We start from the raw sequence: 17,461 nt of genomic DNA on the forward strand, positions 1-17,461 counted from the left end.
ATAAAATAGTAAAGAAGATACATTGTATCGAATTTAGTTCATGCTATGTAGAAAATTTAAATCCTTAAAACGTTTATGTACGTAAGGGTTCTTACACCTCTTCGAAACCGAGCGAGGTGGCGCAGTGGTTAGACACTGGACTCGCATTCGGGAGGACGACGGTTCAATCCCGCGTCCGGCCATCCTGATTTAGGTTTTCCGTGTTTTTCCTAAATGCCGAGACGGTTCCTTTGAAAGCGCACGGCCGAATTCCTTCCCCATCCTTCTCTAATCCGATGAGACCGATGACCTCGCTGTCTGGTCTCCTTCCCCAAAGCAACCCCCCCCCCCCCCCCCTCAACCTCTTCGAATGGTCCCTATGAAGATAGCCAGTCTTTGATACACGTCAGGAAATTAATAAAATATTTGTGATCAAGGCAAACACAGATTTAAACTGTATAAGTGCAAATGCACTATGCGGACAAAAGTATCCGGACACCTGGCTGAAAATCACTTACAATTTCGTGGCGTCCTCCAACGGTAATGCTGGAATTCAATATGGTGATGGCCCTCCCTTTGCCTTGATGACAGCTTCCACTCCCGTAGGTATACGTTCAATTGCCGTAAGGACACTTTCCGCTCAAAAGTATCCGGAGAGCAGTTAGTGGACATTTCCACGCTTCACCTTTATGAGGGCTTGAACACATTCAGAGAGATGTGTGAATGTCTGTGGAGGAATGGCAGTCCTTTCTTCTTCAAGAGCCGAAACTAGAGAAGGCAGACGTTGGCACCTTGGGATCTGGAGCGAAGTCAGTGATCTAAATCCTAAAGGTGGTCCATCGGATTCAAGTCTTAAGTTGTCGTCAACATGTCACTTCAGGAATATTACTACACTACTGGCCATTAAAATTGCTACACCACGGAGTTTGACGTACTACAGACGCGAAATTTAACCGACAGGAAGAAGATGCCGTGATGTGCAAATGATTAGTTTTTCAGAGCATTCACACAAGGTTGGCGCCAGTGGCGACATCTGCAACGTGATGACATGTGGAAAGTTTCCAACCGATTTCTCATACACAAACAGCAGTTGACCGGCGTTGCCTGGTGAAACGTTGTTGCGATGACTCGTGTAAGGCGGAGAAATGCGAACCATCACGTTTCCGTCTTTGATAAAAGTCGGATTGTAGCGTATCACGATTGCGGTTTATCGTATCGTGACATTGCTACTCGCGTTGGTCGAGATCCAATGACTTTTAGCAGAATATGGAATCGGTGGATTCAGGAGGGTAATATGGAACGCCGTGCTGGATACCAACGGCCTCGTATCACTAGCAGTCGAGATGACAGGCATCTTATCCGCATGGCTGTAATGGATCGTGAAGCCACGTCTCGATCCCTGAGTCAGCAGATGGGGCCCTTTGCAAGATAACACCAACCAGCACGAACAGTTCGACGACTTTTGCAGCAGCATGGACTATCAGCTGGTATGGGGTGCCATTGGTCACCTATTGTTTGCATTGACGGCACTTTGAACAGTGGACGTTACATTTCGGATGTGTTACGACCCGTGGCTCTACCCTTCATTCGATCCCTGCGAAACCCTACAATTCAGCACGATAATGCACGACCGCATGTTGCAGGTCCTGTACGGGCCTCCTGTATACAACAAATGTTCGACTGCTACCCTGGCCAGCACATTCTCCAGATGTCTCACCAACTGAAAACGTCTGGTCAATGGTGGCCGAGTAACTGGCTCGTCACAATACGTCAGTCACTACTCTTGATGAACTGTCGTATTGTGTTGAAGCTGCATGGGCAGCTGTACCTGCACACGCCATCCAAGCTCTGTTTGACTCAATGCCCACGCGTATCAAGGATAGCGGTGGTTGTTCTGGGCACTGATTTCTCAGGATCTACGCACCCAAATTGCGTGAAAATGTAATCACATGTCAGTTCTAGTATAATATATTTGTCCAATGAATACCCGTTTACCTCCTGCATTTGTTCTTGGTGTAGCAATTTTAATGGCTAGTATTGTGCATACAAACCATCTACTCGCAGATGCTGCCTTACGAAAATGTACACATGCTGATACAATCATTTGTATCCGAGGCCGGCCGGAGTGGCCGTGCGGTTCTAGGGGCTTCAGTCTGGAACCGGTTGACCGCTACGGTCGCAGGTTCGAATCCTGCCTCGGAAACGGATGTGTGTGATGTCCTTAGTTAGGTTTAAGTAGTTCCAAGTTCTAGGGGACTGATGACTTCAGATGTTAAGTCGCAAAGTGCTCAGAGCCATTTGATTTTGAAGTCATGTCGCGCCCATCTTATTCACCTTTCTCGCTCTCTGTCGAACAACCTCCGAAAAACTTCCTTCCCGGAGGAAAATGTACTCCAAACATGGCTTAACGAGTTCTTCACTTAAAAAGCACGTGGTCTGTGGAGGCACGGAATCGAATACTTACCGCAGAGTTGGCAGACACTTTTAAACAATGAAGGTTCAAATGGCTCTGAGCACTATGAGACTTAACTGCTGAGGTCATCAGTCCCCTAGAACTTAGAACTACTTAAACCTAACTAACCTAAGGACATGGCATACATCCATGGCCGAGGCAGGATTCGAACCTCCGACCGTAGCGGTCGCGCGTTTCCAGACTGTAGCTACTAGAACCGCTCGGCCATTCCGGCCGGCGAAACAATGAATGAGAATATATTATTGATTACTAAAGTTACTGTTATGTGTATCTGTTGTGTTTGTTAGACTTATTTAAACACGCTACGAAATTATGCATCAAGCCAGTGTACTGGGCATGCGCAAACTATCGATCAGGCAGTGTACAACTCAAATCGCCGATCGCACATCTAGAACAGCCAGATGCGTAGAGTATTGGGCGTATCGTGCCGCTGAACGCTGCATGAGCGTATGGTGTGCGCCGACTCTGCGGCGCCAGTTGTTGTGCCCGCGGTGGGGCCACTATTTGGCGATCAGCTTACGGACACGCTGCGTGCGGCCCGGACCGCAGGTGGCGGCGGCTGGACGATGGCCGCTGCCGCGCATCCCCCGTCCAGTATCGGTTAATCCGCGTCGGTCGTTGTGCGCGCACTCTGCATCTGCACCGAGCAACAGTGCATCCGCAGGCCGGATTTAGATCCCATTTGGACAACCGACAGCCGGCGCGTCGTTTAGCGATCCCAGCGGCCTACTGAAGAAACCGCAATTTACAATGCACCTTTCCGTGAGGACCGCCATTACAGAGTCTCGGTTACAGCGACCTTACGGTCTCTGGTACACAATTCTTTCCATCATAAACTTTGTAAATGATCCGACCTTGTCATGAATCCGTATGAAGATCTAGGTGAAAGTCGGGATATCTTCTTAAGAGAAGGCGTTCATGAAATAGGCCAAACATATCGACTTTCAATTTATTTTTTATTTATTAGTAGGATTCATCGACAGTAAATTCCCCAGCCGGCCTGGGTGGCCGAGCGGTTCTAGGAGCTACAGTCTGGCGCGAGACCGCTACGGTCGCAGGTTCGAATCCTGCCTCGGCCATGGATGTGTGTGATGTCCTTAGGTTAGTTAGGTTTAAGTAGTTCTAAGTTCTAGGTGACTGATGACCTCAGAAGTCAAGTCCTATAGTGCTCAGAGCCACTTGAACCAGTAAATTCCCAATCTGTCAAACATTAATCACATCCGAACTGCCTGAATAATAATTAAAGTTGTGACGTGACCTTCCTGACACTAGCCTTTTTGAAGCAGCTATACCAACTCAGTGAATAACGATTCCAAGGACTACTTTCAAGCAAACTTGCATGGGATGCACCTAGAAGGCTGTGATTTATATAGTCTTTGGTTTTATAGATCATCTCGGGCTCTGTTCCATATTTAGAAACAAGAACAAACCAGCTGCTTTGTTTAGGAAGAGGCTATTCTTGTTTTGCCACATTTTCATCTTGTACAGTTGTCAGAATTACAGCTTATGTTGCATTTTCCTGTATTTAATGATGGGAAAGTATGAAGGATGGATGTATTAAAGAGAAACGGTTCAAGACAGGAACATTCACTCAAGACATCATGAGCAAAACAGATTTACAGAATCTCTCTGCAGTTGAAAAATCCGTTGAAAACCTGGCGAAGGGAAGAAGGTAGAAAACAAGAAGCCAGAAGAGAATCCTTGAAGGGAAAGAGGACCCTGAGTACGAATCTCGGGCCTTCTGAACAGGTGACATAAGAAAGAACGTTAGGCTGAAATTTAATCTGCATTTCCTGAAAATTATGTTTTTTAAAGTTTATGTAACTTTTCCTCAGAACCTATGAAGGTTAGAATTATGAAGTTTTGTATTCATATTTCTACAAACACAGCAAGTGTTGTCTCAAGAGCAAATTTTGAAATTCTGGGTGCATGTTGAGGGACTGGACAAAGTACTTGAAATTTTGCTCTAGTTTTGTGTCGTGCTTAAAGGAACGAAACCTGAAAAAAAATATTGAAGTTCTGCTTTTCAATATATTCAGGAAAACCTGATGATAGGAGCTTACTTTATGCAAAGAGATTAAACAAACACAGAAAATATTCTACAAAACTCTTGAATAGTTTCTGAGGAAAAGGTACATATACCATTTTTTGAAAATAAAACCTTTAAATTCCAATCAAAGTATTTATAATCCACGGAACTTAGAAGTAGAGTCTTATAAATTTCATGTGAAGTATGGAACTAAATTTCATTGCCGTGTCTTCAGAATTGTTGGTTTCGTGCACCTTCTAAATAGTGCGTGTTTTTCTATGACGGCCCACCTTCAGAGGATCATATTTCCACCTCTTAGTCTTCTCGGAGTTATTTTGCATTTAGTTTTCAGTTAATGTAAATCTGTTTACCACTTGAGAGAGGGGCTACGATATTTCAGATTTTACTGCACTGCAATTTGCCTTTTGCTTCAGCAGTTTAAAGCAGTATATTACAATTAATGGAAGCGAGTCTAGATCTTTCCACAACTCCTCTGCCATTAGCCTCCGATAACGTCTCGCAGAGTAACTTACAGCAAAGGTATAAGCTCTTGAGTGAGCAGACAAGTCGTTTCAAAAAATGTAAAAACAAACGACACAAACGCTAACGTGACTCTTGTAGGTAAAATGATTAATGTACGCCGCAGTTGTGGGTGGCGTCTTATTACATATACTGCCTCACAAATGAAAGCTAGGCACCCAGAATGTCAGCAGACAACGAAGGGAAACTTCACGGGTTGAAGCGGTATGTGATCTAGTTTTAGTGATTACAAAAACAAGCGAAATTTGTAAACAACAGGACAGAATCAGTCCGCCTATCAGTTTAACCGTTTACCCCTTGTGGCATGGACGGAAGGGTGTCGTTATACTGAGGCAAGCTGGCTCACAACTGTTTTAATTGATCTTTAATATCCTCGATAAAGGACAAAGTTGATAACTGACCAGGCAACACATGTTCTGTCGGAGACAGATCTGGTTGGTTGGCCACGAGAGCACCCAAACATCATACAGACAGCACATATGGTCACGTGCCATGTGTGGACGAGATTTTCCCAGCTGAAAACTGTCCACCAATATACTGTTGAATGAGGATTGACACATGAGGGCACAAGATATTCGTGCTGTACCATTCAGCAAAATGGTTCAAATGGCTCTGAGCACTATGGGACTCAACTGCTGTGGTCATCAGTCCCCTAGAACTTAGAACTACTTAAACCTAACTAACCTAAGGACATCACACACATCCATGCCCGAGGCAGGATTCGAACCTGCGACCGTAGCAGTCGCACGGTTCCGGACTGCGCACCTAGAACCGCGAGACCACCGCGGCCGGCCAATACCATTCAGCAGCCGTTTCCCTCAATCACTATGAAGTCATACTCTGTGGTTTCCCACACTATCACGCCAGGAGTTTTACCGCTTTGCCTTTCCAGAAAATGGAAGTTGGAAGTTTCGGATGGGAGATTGGGACTTATTACGTGCTCGCCGCCATACTAGTTGGCGATAGCTCTGACGCCACAGCCAGTGACATCCCAGATTTGTTCGATCGGATTCAGGTTCGGTAAGTTGGGGGGCTAACACATCTGTTGAAACTTGCCATTGTGTTCCTCGAACCACTCCATCATACACCTGGCCTTGTGGTTCAAATGGCTCTGAGCACTATGCGACTTAACTTCTGAGGTCATGTCGCCTAGAACTTAGAACTAATTAAACCTAACTAACCTAAGGACATCACACACATCCATGCCCGAGGCAGGATTCGAACCTGCGACCGTAGCGGTCGCTCGGTTCCAGACTGTAGCGCCTAGAACCGCACGGCAATTCCGGCCGGCCCTGGCCTTGTGACGTGGGGCATTGTTTTGATGAAAAATACCACTATCGTCGGGAAACATGATCGCCATGAAGGGGTGTTCGTGGCCTGCGAAACCAGTATACGGTACTCCTTGGTCGTCATGATGCCTTGCATGAGCTCCACAGTACCATGGATGTGCACGTTAATGTTCCCCAGAGCATGAAATATCACCCTTTATATAAGGAGAAAATTTACGAGAATGTACGTTTGGAGTACAACACTGTATGACAGTGGAAAAACTGGAAAATGAAGTTGAATTCATTGAGATGTAACACTATAGAAGTTATCGAAAATTAGGCGGACTAGTGCCATATGACGAAGTCCTCTGCAGAAACGGCGAAGGTTGTATCAAGTGGAGAGCACTGGCCACTAGCAATAGTTTCTTGTTTAGTGTCTCTCATTTCTGGTAGGTTGTTGAAATATATTACGTTTGTAACACATGAACATTCTGGTATATTCGATAGTCAATAGGCGACCCCCATTGCACGATGGTGGAAGGTGAAAATCTGTCTGCCTGTAACACGGGATTCCCGACGATGGAACCCAATTTTGTCTGGATGACGTTGACAGGAACACCTAACAGCATATTCACGAGCGGTAATCCCAACCCTCTTACCAGAGAGGCCAAAGACATATCGACATATCGTCGTTATTTATGCCATGCACTACCGTCACTGTTTTTATGTACGGTATGTGCACGGCTTTGGAACGGAATATGTCAACTATGCGTTACATTGCTAGCAACTTTTCCCTAACCTGTGGAACAGCGCATGCAGACGCCTTATTTTTCGAACTTCGATGTTTTCTATAACGCACATCAACCTCTTACAGGAAGTAAGTAAAATTCTATGTCCCGACTTCACAGAAAATCCTAGGAATTTCTGGTCTTACGTTAAATCAGTAAGTGGATCGAAACAGCATATCCAGACGCTCTGGGACGATGATGGCATTGAAACAGAGGATGACACGCGTAAAGCTGAAATACTAAACCCCTTTTTCCAAAGCTGTTTCACAGCGAAAGACGGCACTGCAGTTCCTTCTCTTGATCCTCGCACAAACGAAAAAATGGCTGACATCGAAATAAGTGTCCAAGGAATAGAAAAGCAACTGTAATCACTCAATAGAGGAAAGTCCACTGGACCTGACAGGATACCAATTCGATTCTACACAGAGTACGCGAAAAAACTTGCCCCCCTTCTAGCAGCCGTGTACCGCAAGTCTCTAGAGGAACGAAAGGTACCAAATGATTGGAAAAGAGCACAGGTAGTCCCCGTCTTCAAGAAGGGTCGTCGAGCAGATGCGCAAACTGTAGACCTATATCTCTGACATCGATCTGTTGTAGAATTTTAGAACATGTTTTTGCTAGCGTATCATGTCATTTCTCGAAACCCAGAATCTACTTTGTAGAAATCAACATGGATTCCGGGAAAAGCGATCGTGTGAGACCCAACTCGCTTTATTTGATCATGAGGCGCAGAAAATATTAGATACAGGCTCCCAGGTAGACGCCATTTTCTTTGACTTCCGGAAGACGTTCGATACAGCTCCGCACTGTCGCCTGATAAACAAAGTAAGAGCCTACGGAATATCAGACCAGCTGTGTGGCTGGGTTGAAGAGTTTTTAGCAAACAGAACACAGCATGTTGTTCTCAATGGAGAGACGTCTACAGACGTTAAAGAAACCTCTAGCGTGACGCAGGGGAGTGTTATGGGACCATTGCTTTTCACAATATATATAAATGACCTAGTAGATAGTGTCGGAAGTTCCATGCGGCTTTTCGCGGATGATGCTGTAGTATACAGAAAAGTTGCAGCATTAGAAAATTGCAGCTAAATGCAGAAAGATCTGCAGCGGATAGGCACTTAGTGCACGGAGTGGCAACTGACCCTTAACATAAACAAATGTAATGTATTGCGAATACAGAGAAAGAAGGATCCTTTATTGTATGATTATATGATAGCGGAACGTACACTGGTAGCAGTTACTTCTGTAAAATATCTGAGAGTATGCGTGTGGAACGATTTGAAGTGGAATGATCATATAAAATTAATTGTTGGTAAGGCGGGTGCCAGGTTGAGATTTATTGGGAGAGTCCTTAGAAAATGTAGTCCATTAACAAAGGAGGTTGCTTACAAAACACTTGTTCGACCTATACTTGAGCATTGCTCATCGGTGTGGGATCCGTACCAGTTTGGGTTCACAGAGGAGATAGAGAAGATCTAAAGAAGAGCGGCGCGTTTCGTCAGAGGGTTATTTGGTAAGCGTGATAGTGTTACGGAGATGTTTAGCAAACTCAAGTGGCAGACTCTGCAAGAGAGGCGCTCTGCATCGCGGTGTAGCTTGCTGCCCAGGTTTCGAGAGGGTGCGTTTCTGGACGAGGTATCGAATATGTTGCTTCCGCCCTACTTATACCTCCCGAGGAGATCACGAATGTAAAATTAGAGCGATTCGAACGCGCACGGAGGCTTTCCGGCAGTCGTTCTTCCCGCGAACCATACGCGAGTGGAACAGGAAAGGGAGGTAATGACAGTGGCACGTAAGTTGCCCTCCGTCACACTCCGTTGGGTGGCTTGCGGAGTATAAATGTAGATGTAGATGTAGGTGCAGAATTCTGTAGCTGAGTTCTTGCAGTTTTGATTTTAAGACCTTTAAGTAGCAGCCAATTCCTGCACAATCAACGATGCAAAAGTTTGCGGCACGATTTTGGACCTGTTTAGGAGAAAGAGAATGCTGATGAACTGTGCATGGTTTACGTCACCTGGAATTTTGTCAGACGAAATTTCAACTCATTGTTGCGCGTGTGATTTATGTCTTACGTAATACAGCTTTTGTACTCAGTATTCAACCATCAGGTTAACTCCACACAACGTGCATGAGACTGTCGTAACGGCTGTTTCAGACATGGTACTATAAGTTTAGAGAAACGTGTTTCAGCGAGTGGCTGAATTGTTGAAGTTACAGGGAGGTCACTTTGACCATTTGCTCTGAAGACAACATACGTTTTGTGAAAATGAAGCTTTAACTGATATTGTATTTTTAACAATTCCGTGAAATCTGACACTGTCAAACAGCATCACCCGATGCATTTAAAAAACACGTTATTATTCACAAATGTCTTCAACGCCATTGGTAGATTCATGGCAGATAACCGAATTCGACTCTAATGTCGTTAAAAAAATAACAACACTAATACAAAAGTAACACGGCAAGTCGTCATCTAGGACTCAATTTGGCGCTTAAAATGTCCGGGTAAGTGACAACGAAGAGCGCTAGATGATCACTTCACGTGTTACATTTGTAATAGGATTCTGGTTAAGATACTGACTCATTATAGTTAAAACCGATTCTCACAAGTTCGTCAAACACGATGAAGCTATTTTTTAATGAAAGTTATATTTATACAGGTTGCTGAAGTATTACAGCTGGTCTCCCGCGCCCGGGTTCCCGGGTTCAATTCCCGGCGGGGTCAGAGATTTTCTCTGCCTCGTGATGACTGGGTGTCGTGTGATGTCCTTAGGTTAGTTAGGTTTAAGTAGTTCTAAGTTCTAGGGGACTGATGACCGTAGATGTTAAGTCCCATAGTGCTCAGAGCCATTACAGCTGGTCGCTTAGTTTGTACATGGAGCTTACTATTGAACTATATGAAAAAAAGACGTAAATTAATTACAACAACGGACTGCACACACTTTACTCGACATGTGAACGTCACTACAGATATTCGGATGTAGGTTATGACATGGTCAATATGACGGCCATCATTGGCAACGATGTGGCACAGACGAATAGTGGAATTCTGCGTGACTCGTTTAAGTGTCGGAACATCGATGCTGTCGCTGACCTCCTCAATGGCTGTTTCCAGTTCGGCAGTGGTTTTGGGGTTATTTCTGTGCATCGTGTCTTTAATATAGCCCCACAAAAAGGAGTCGCATGTGCTCATATCCGGAGAATATGGCGGCCAATCGAGGTCCATGCCAGTGGTCTCTGGGTCCCCAGAGCCAGAATGCGGTCCCCACGGTGCTCTTGCTTCGATGACGTAGAGCCACGTCGTGCATGAACCACATATGGTCGAAATCAGCTGATTTTGGATAATGAGGATGAAATCATTTTCCAAACCCTTCACGTACCGTCCAGTCATCACCGTGCCACCAAGGAATATCCCACCGATTATTCCGTGACTGGACATTGCACGCCACACAGTCATCCGTTGAGGGTGAAGAGACTTCTCGATCGGAAAATGCGGATTCTCAGTCCCCCAAATGCTCTAAATTTCCTTACTGACGAACCCATCCAAATGAATCACACAGCGCACAGTAATTACCATCATGCCCTGCGGCCAACCGTGCAATTTCGAACCTTCTATCGCAAACCGTTCAGAAGTTACGACAATTTTATTTCATATATTTCAGTAATTGTTACCCTGAGCAATCTCTCCACACTGACGAGTTCTGTACTTATTTTTTGCTGATGAGAGGCTATTTTAGTTTAACTCAATATCACTCTCCAGAAATACACTCCTGGAAATTGAAATAAGAACACCGTGAATTCATTGTCCCAGGAAGGGGAAACTTTATTGACACATTCCTGGGGTCAGATACATCACATGATCACACTGACAGAACCACAGGCACATAGACACAGGCAACAGAGCATGCACAATGTCGGCACTAGTACAGTGTATATCCACCTTTCGCAGCAATGCAGGCTGCTATTCTCCCATGGAGACGATCGTAGAGATGCTGGATGTAGTCCTGTGAAACGGCTTGCCATGCCATTTCCACCTGGCGCCTCAGTTGGACCAGCGTTCGTGCTGGACGTGCAGACCGCGTGAGACGACGCTTCATCCAGTCCCAAACATGCTCAATGGGGAACAGATCCGGAGATCTTGCTGGCCAGGGTAGTTGACTTACACCTTCTAGAGCACATTGGGTGGCACGGGATACATGCGGACGTGCATTGTCCTGTTGGAACAGCAAGTTCCCTTGCCGGTCTAGGAATGGTAGAACGATGGGTTCGATGACGGTTTGGATGTACCGTGCACTATTCAGTGTCCCCTCGACGATCACCAGTGGTGTACGGCCAGTGTAGGAGATCGCTCCCCACACCATGATGCCGGGTGTTGGCCCTGTGTGCCTCGGTCGTATGCAGTCCTGATTGTGGCGCTCACCTGCACGGCGCCAAACACGCATACGACCATCATTGGCACCAAGGCAGAAGCGACTCTCATCGCTGAAGACGACACGTCTCCATTCGTCCCTCCATTCACGCCTGTCGCGACACCACTGGAGGTGGGCTGCACGATGTTGGGGCGTGAGCAGAAGACGGCCTAACGGTGTGCGGGACCGTAGCCCAGCTTCATGGAGACGGTTGCGAATGGTCCTCGCCGATACCCCAGGAGCAACAGTGTCCCTAATTTGCTGGGAAGTGGCGGTGCGGTCCCCTACGGCACTGCGTAGGATCCTACGGTCTTGGCGTGCATCCGTGCGTCGCTGCGGTCCGGTCCCAGGTCGACGGGCACGTGCACCTTCCGCCGACCACTGGCGACAACATCGATGTACTGTGGAGACCTCACGTTCCACGTGTTGAGCAATTCGGCGGTACGTCCACCCGGCCTCCCGCATGCCCACTATACGCCCTCGCTCAAAGTCCGTCAACTGCACATACGGTTCACGTCCACGCTGTCGCGGCATGCTACCAGTGTTAAAGACTGCGATGGAGCTCCGTATGCCACGGCAAACTGGCTGACACTGACGGCGGCGGTGCACAAATGCTGCGCAGCTAGCGCCATTCGACAGCCAACACCGCGGTTCCTGGTGTGTCCGCTGTGCCGTGCGTGTGATCATTGCTTGTACAGCCCTCTCGCAGTGTCCGGAGCAAGTATGGTGGGTCTGACACACCGGTGTCAATGTGTTCTTTTTTCCATTTCCAGGAGTGTATTTATTGCATGTCTGACAAGCGATTATTATGTGCAAAGTTAAAAAAATACTGTAGTTTTATGATACGAAGCAATGTATACTACCGTAGTGTTGGCAGAACAAAATTAAAATGCAAGAATACTGCTACACATTGATTCCAACTCTTCACTTCGATTAGCGCAACCATCCATGCCAACAACGTTTGATAGTTTAATTTTAGTAACTAAAATATTTAATACCAACTTCTGATGCTTATTTCTACGACTGAGCAAAAACGTATTACTACAGGGAAATCAAATATTACAACTGTACAAAAATATACATTTGAGCAAATCACACAAAATCAGACTGCACAAGAATGACCTTATCACGGGAATAAAAGGGGGAGAACTCTGAAAGCAGAATATAACAACCAACAGCAGGCGAAAAACTTCTATGAGTCAATGAATTCGTTGGATATAAGATTGAAAAGTCATCATCTTCGTTAAATATCCACTACGATGTGGGTTTCCTAAATTCGAGGCCCTACAACTAGGGGAAAAACTGAGGTTCTTCCTAAGACCTTGACGGCACCTAAGAGCAGCAGTGTTCTCTGTGTATTTGCTCCAATAAATTTTCAACTGTGCTACGACTGGCGACATTTGCATTTTGGAGTCACATATAAAACAGTTAACCTAATACTGACAAACAATCAGAGCAGTTGTAGAAAAAGTACTAGTTAATAAAACTAAGAGAGTTTAAAGTCAGTGACTGTTTAACTGTTTTTAAATATCAACACGAAACCGACAGAGGAACTACCTCATGATTTACTTACTTTATTACTTCCCACAATCTTCTGAGTGGCTTTGAGTATTAACACACACATATTTTACCAATACCACATGTATCAGAAATAATGATAGGTAAGTAAATTGTTAAACAGAAAAACAGTATGAATATATAATTGGCCGGCCGGAGTGGCCGAACGGTTCTAGGCACTTTAGTGCGGAACCGCGCAACCGCTACGGTCGTAGGTTCGAATCCTGTCTCAGGCATGCATGTGTGTGATGTCCTTAGGTTAGTTAGGTTTAAGTAGTTCTAAGTTCTAGGGGACTGATGACCACAGCAGTTAAGTCCCATAGTGCTCAGAGCCATTTGAACGATTTGAACCAATGTATAATTACATTACCAAACGTAGACCAGTCACGGGTCAAAATTAAACCCTCGCTGCACATTACCTGGACAGCACTGTTACAGGCACTGAATGACGGCACTTGTCGGACATGTGACTAGAGCTGCCAAACTGTTGACTCGTTCCACAACATTACGAAATGTCGTATTCATGATCCATGGAACTTGTATCAATCTAATCTAATCAAATCTGTCATTGACGTCTGGTTCTGAGTACAAAGGGAATTAATATCTGAGGTCATTAGTCACCTAGAACTTAGAACTACTTAAACCTAACAAACCTAAGGACATCACACACATCCATGCCCGAGGCAGGATTCGAACCTGAGACCGTAGCGGTCGCGCGGTTCCATTCTGAACGCCTAGAACCGCTCGGCCACACCGGCCTGCTCTCTGACGTCTACCATCTGCCAAATATATGCGCTGAGCGAAATTTTGTTACAGATATTTTTGTAATGCTGCAAGGTTAGGAATCACGCTGTGAAGTCCAGAACTGTGAATTTTTCTTCATCCTTGCATATTATATGCGCTAATAGCAAAAGAACAATTTTGATTATTAAGCTGAATGTTCTTGATTAAAATGAAGGCGGCAACGGATGACAAACATTTGTTATATCAACTGTTTGCTACAGTTACTGCTTTCGATCTTTATCCTTTTGCGCTTCTGCTATTTCACAAACAGTCTTCAGGTGCCAGTTATGTCAATCTTTAAATTCGAATTCTGGGATTAGTTCTGTAACTATTTCACCGTTCCTCTGTACAACATATATTATGCTGGTGCATAAGTTTTACGTGTTGGTATTCCCGTTGTATGGATTCATTTATCGATTGTCCTTTTTCATTTGTAATTCACTGTTGCTATTTCAGTGCACCACTGTTATTTTTGCCATTTGGACATAGAGAGTGGAGCTGCGAACACCACAAAATGTAGTTCCAAGTGGAGGAACAGGAAGATTTACGTTATTTTCTTCTGTTTGAGATCAATACAGGGGTTACATGAGCGGAAGCAGCTAGAAACATTTGCGATGTGCACTGGGATATTGCCGTTGGACAGAGCACTACATGACAAAGGTTTTCTCGTTCGAAGGGGGATCGTTTTGACATTAGTGTCCTTCCACATCCAGGAAGACCACCAGTGTTTGATGAAGGTAACTGAAAATGTGCGGCTGGCCCTGTCGGAGGTTCGAGTCCTCCGTCAGGCATGGGTGTGTGTGTTTGTCCTTAGGATAATTTAGATTAAGTAATGTGTAAGCTTAGGGACTGATGACCTTAGCAGTTAAGTCCCATAAGATTTCACACACATTTGAACATTTGAAAGAATTAATCCACAATGATCCACGTCGTGTGCCCGAGATGTGGCAGGTGTGGTGAACTGCACCATCGTGCGACATTTGCGTGTAACGAGGAAGGTTCGAGAATTAGGTCTATGGGTACAGCATACTATAAGCCAAAATCGCTAAATTCAGCGGGTGACTGTATGTGCAACTCTGCTTGCACGTCATCAATTGGCTCATCAACAACACCGACCAGTTCTATCCTGCATCGTTACTAGTGACGATAAATGGTGTCTTTATGCTAACATACGGAAAAGAAAGAATTGCTTGATCCCAAACAAAGCAGCAATTCCCTGCGCAAAGACTAGCGGACGTCCACAAAAGACAGTGTTATCTACCTGGTGGAACAGCGACGGTGTGGTGAACTACGAATTGCTTCCCCGAAGTTAACCACCACGGCTAACATTTATTGTCAGCAACTGAGACGTCACGCAGACACAGTCCAGGAAAAACGACCAGGAAGACTGTGTGAAGTGATGCTCGCATTCAGCTACACTGACAAAAAATACTATATAGGAGTTAGGTTGGGAAGTCATTCCACAGCTACTTTATTCACCTCATCTTGAGCTCTCACTTTTTCAACTTTCCGCTCTGCAGTGAACCTGCAATCAACTTCCTTTCCTGATGAAAATGCGCTCGGAACACAGCTCGACGAGTTCTTCCCCTAAAAACCACGTGATTTCTACAGTTGTGGAATCGAGATGTTGCCCAGCGTTGGCAGACTGTTGTAAATAGTGAAAGAGAATGTATTATTAATGACTAAAGCTATGTGTATCCACTGCGTTTATTAAACTTATCGAAAAACGCTACGAATTTATGCACCAATAATTACAATCTCATTGTACCAATTAATTCTACTATGATAGATCTGCATATCTATGGTAATAAATTCATAAATAAATTAAATTTCCTATATGAGTCCACGATCATTGTGAATAAAACTGCCTGGACAGCTAAATAAATTTCTTTGTTTACTAAGCCGTTTTTGCTACCGCTATCATCAGACGCAAAAAAAGTTTGAGCTTTTTGATATCTGATGATGGCAGCAGCCGAAAAGTAATAAATAAAAAAAATTATTTAACAATGAAATTGGTATTTTACAAAGTAAGCTAATAAAACTCAACATTTTTCAGAAACAAATTTTATACAAACGAAACTCGTATTTTGAAAAATAATTGCGGTTCTAATTTATATCTACAGATCAGACAGAAAGCTGCTTCAAGATTCTGAACCCCAATGCCGTCTGTATGTTTGTGAGCCGCAAGTAACCGGCTTATTGACTGCAGAACACACAACTGTAATCCTAGCGACAGACAAATACGCTTTACTGATTTATCCCGTGTTATTGTTTTATGCCGTTTGATTGCCAGATAAAGGGAACTGCGATTTACAGTCTGTTATCTGACTAGCAGTGTTCGTGACGGTGTGGAAAGCGATGATAACGTATCTCCTGAAACAGAGTTGATCTGCGTATCGCTTTGTTGACAAAGCACTGTGAGAATATCAGATAACGCGGGGAAGCGAAACTAAATGAGTTACCATAGACTGTCTATCGCGTATTATCAGGCCTCGTTGTGTGGCACTTTCGAACCATAAATATCTTTGTCGCATCAGTTGGCCATTAAGTGTAATAACTCTGCCGATTGCTCTCGGTAATGTCCCCTGTTCACCTGCTCTGGCCCTTAGCTTGGTTAAGGACAGAGGTGCTAGTTACCGCCCTTCATAGTGTGTCAAGAGCGAACACTGAGTTGGCTTACATATACGTAACGAATCTGTTCAAAGTTGTGTCCGACAAGGTCACTGAAATACTGCGAGCGTTTTACATTATATATCGGTTTAGAAAGGTAATGTTTTATAGTATTCTATCCTTCCACTGATGTGCGCCTTGCATCTTATGAATATTTTTGCAAGCGAAAAATCATGAACCTCAATATTCATAGTTTGATGTTTTACAAGTGTGTTGTATTTTCTCTCCAATCTTTTTTTCAAAGGTGTTCTACATACACGAGGATAGAAACCCATATTCAATTTTAAGTTACGCATAAAACTACAAAGTTTTAATTTCCAAAGAAACAATCAACCTTATCTTTTGGAGGCATGCATATACAATCTTGGGGTACTTCTTGAATTATGTTTAGTACCACGTTTTTCAATTACCTTTCACGAATGTTTATTGTGTTCTCCTATGGCTACAGGAAACCTTACAGCCGATAGTCAAACTTCCCTCAAACTTCTGCAACACCCTCCGAGTTTTACATTCACTGTTGTAGCTACACTCCGTCGCAGTTCACGCATCAATGTTGGAGAGACACGTAGGATTACGGGGATTAGGCACGGTCTCGCTATAAATTACCATCAGCATAAAGTATCGTATAAATATCACACTACTGGCCAGGAAATGAGAATCATAAACTTCTCTATATGACTTTCAGACCGGGATCATTATTGCGACGAAACTTACTGGAGATGTGCGGAAGCGACAAAGTGAACGTGGGAGGAGAAAGGAGAATGAAGTACTTTCCACTGAACTGGACATTTATTATTACAATGTCCTTGAGCAATAATATCGACAAGATTTCAAAATATTGGGTAATACCGTGACAAATAATTGCAAGGGCAAGTGACAAACAATACTCATGATAAATGGACAGCACTAAATTAATGATGATTTTAATTGGCAAAGCTCAGGGGAGCTTTAGGTGAAAAGTAAAA

This window comes from Schistocerca americana, chromosome 2, assembly GCF_021461395.2.
Source record: "Schistocerca americana isolate TAMUIC-IGC-003095 chromosome 2, iqSchAmer2.1, whole genome shotgun sequence".
Taxonomy (NCBI): domain Eukaryota; kingdom Metazoa; phylum Arthropoda; class Insecta; order Orthoptera; family Acrididae; genus Schistocerca; species Schistocerca americana.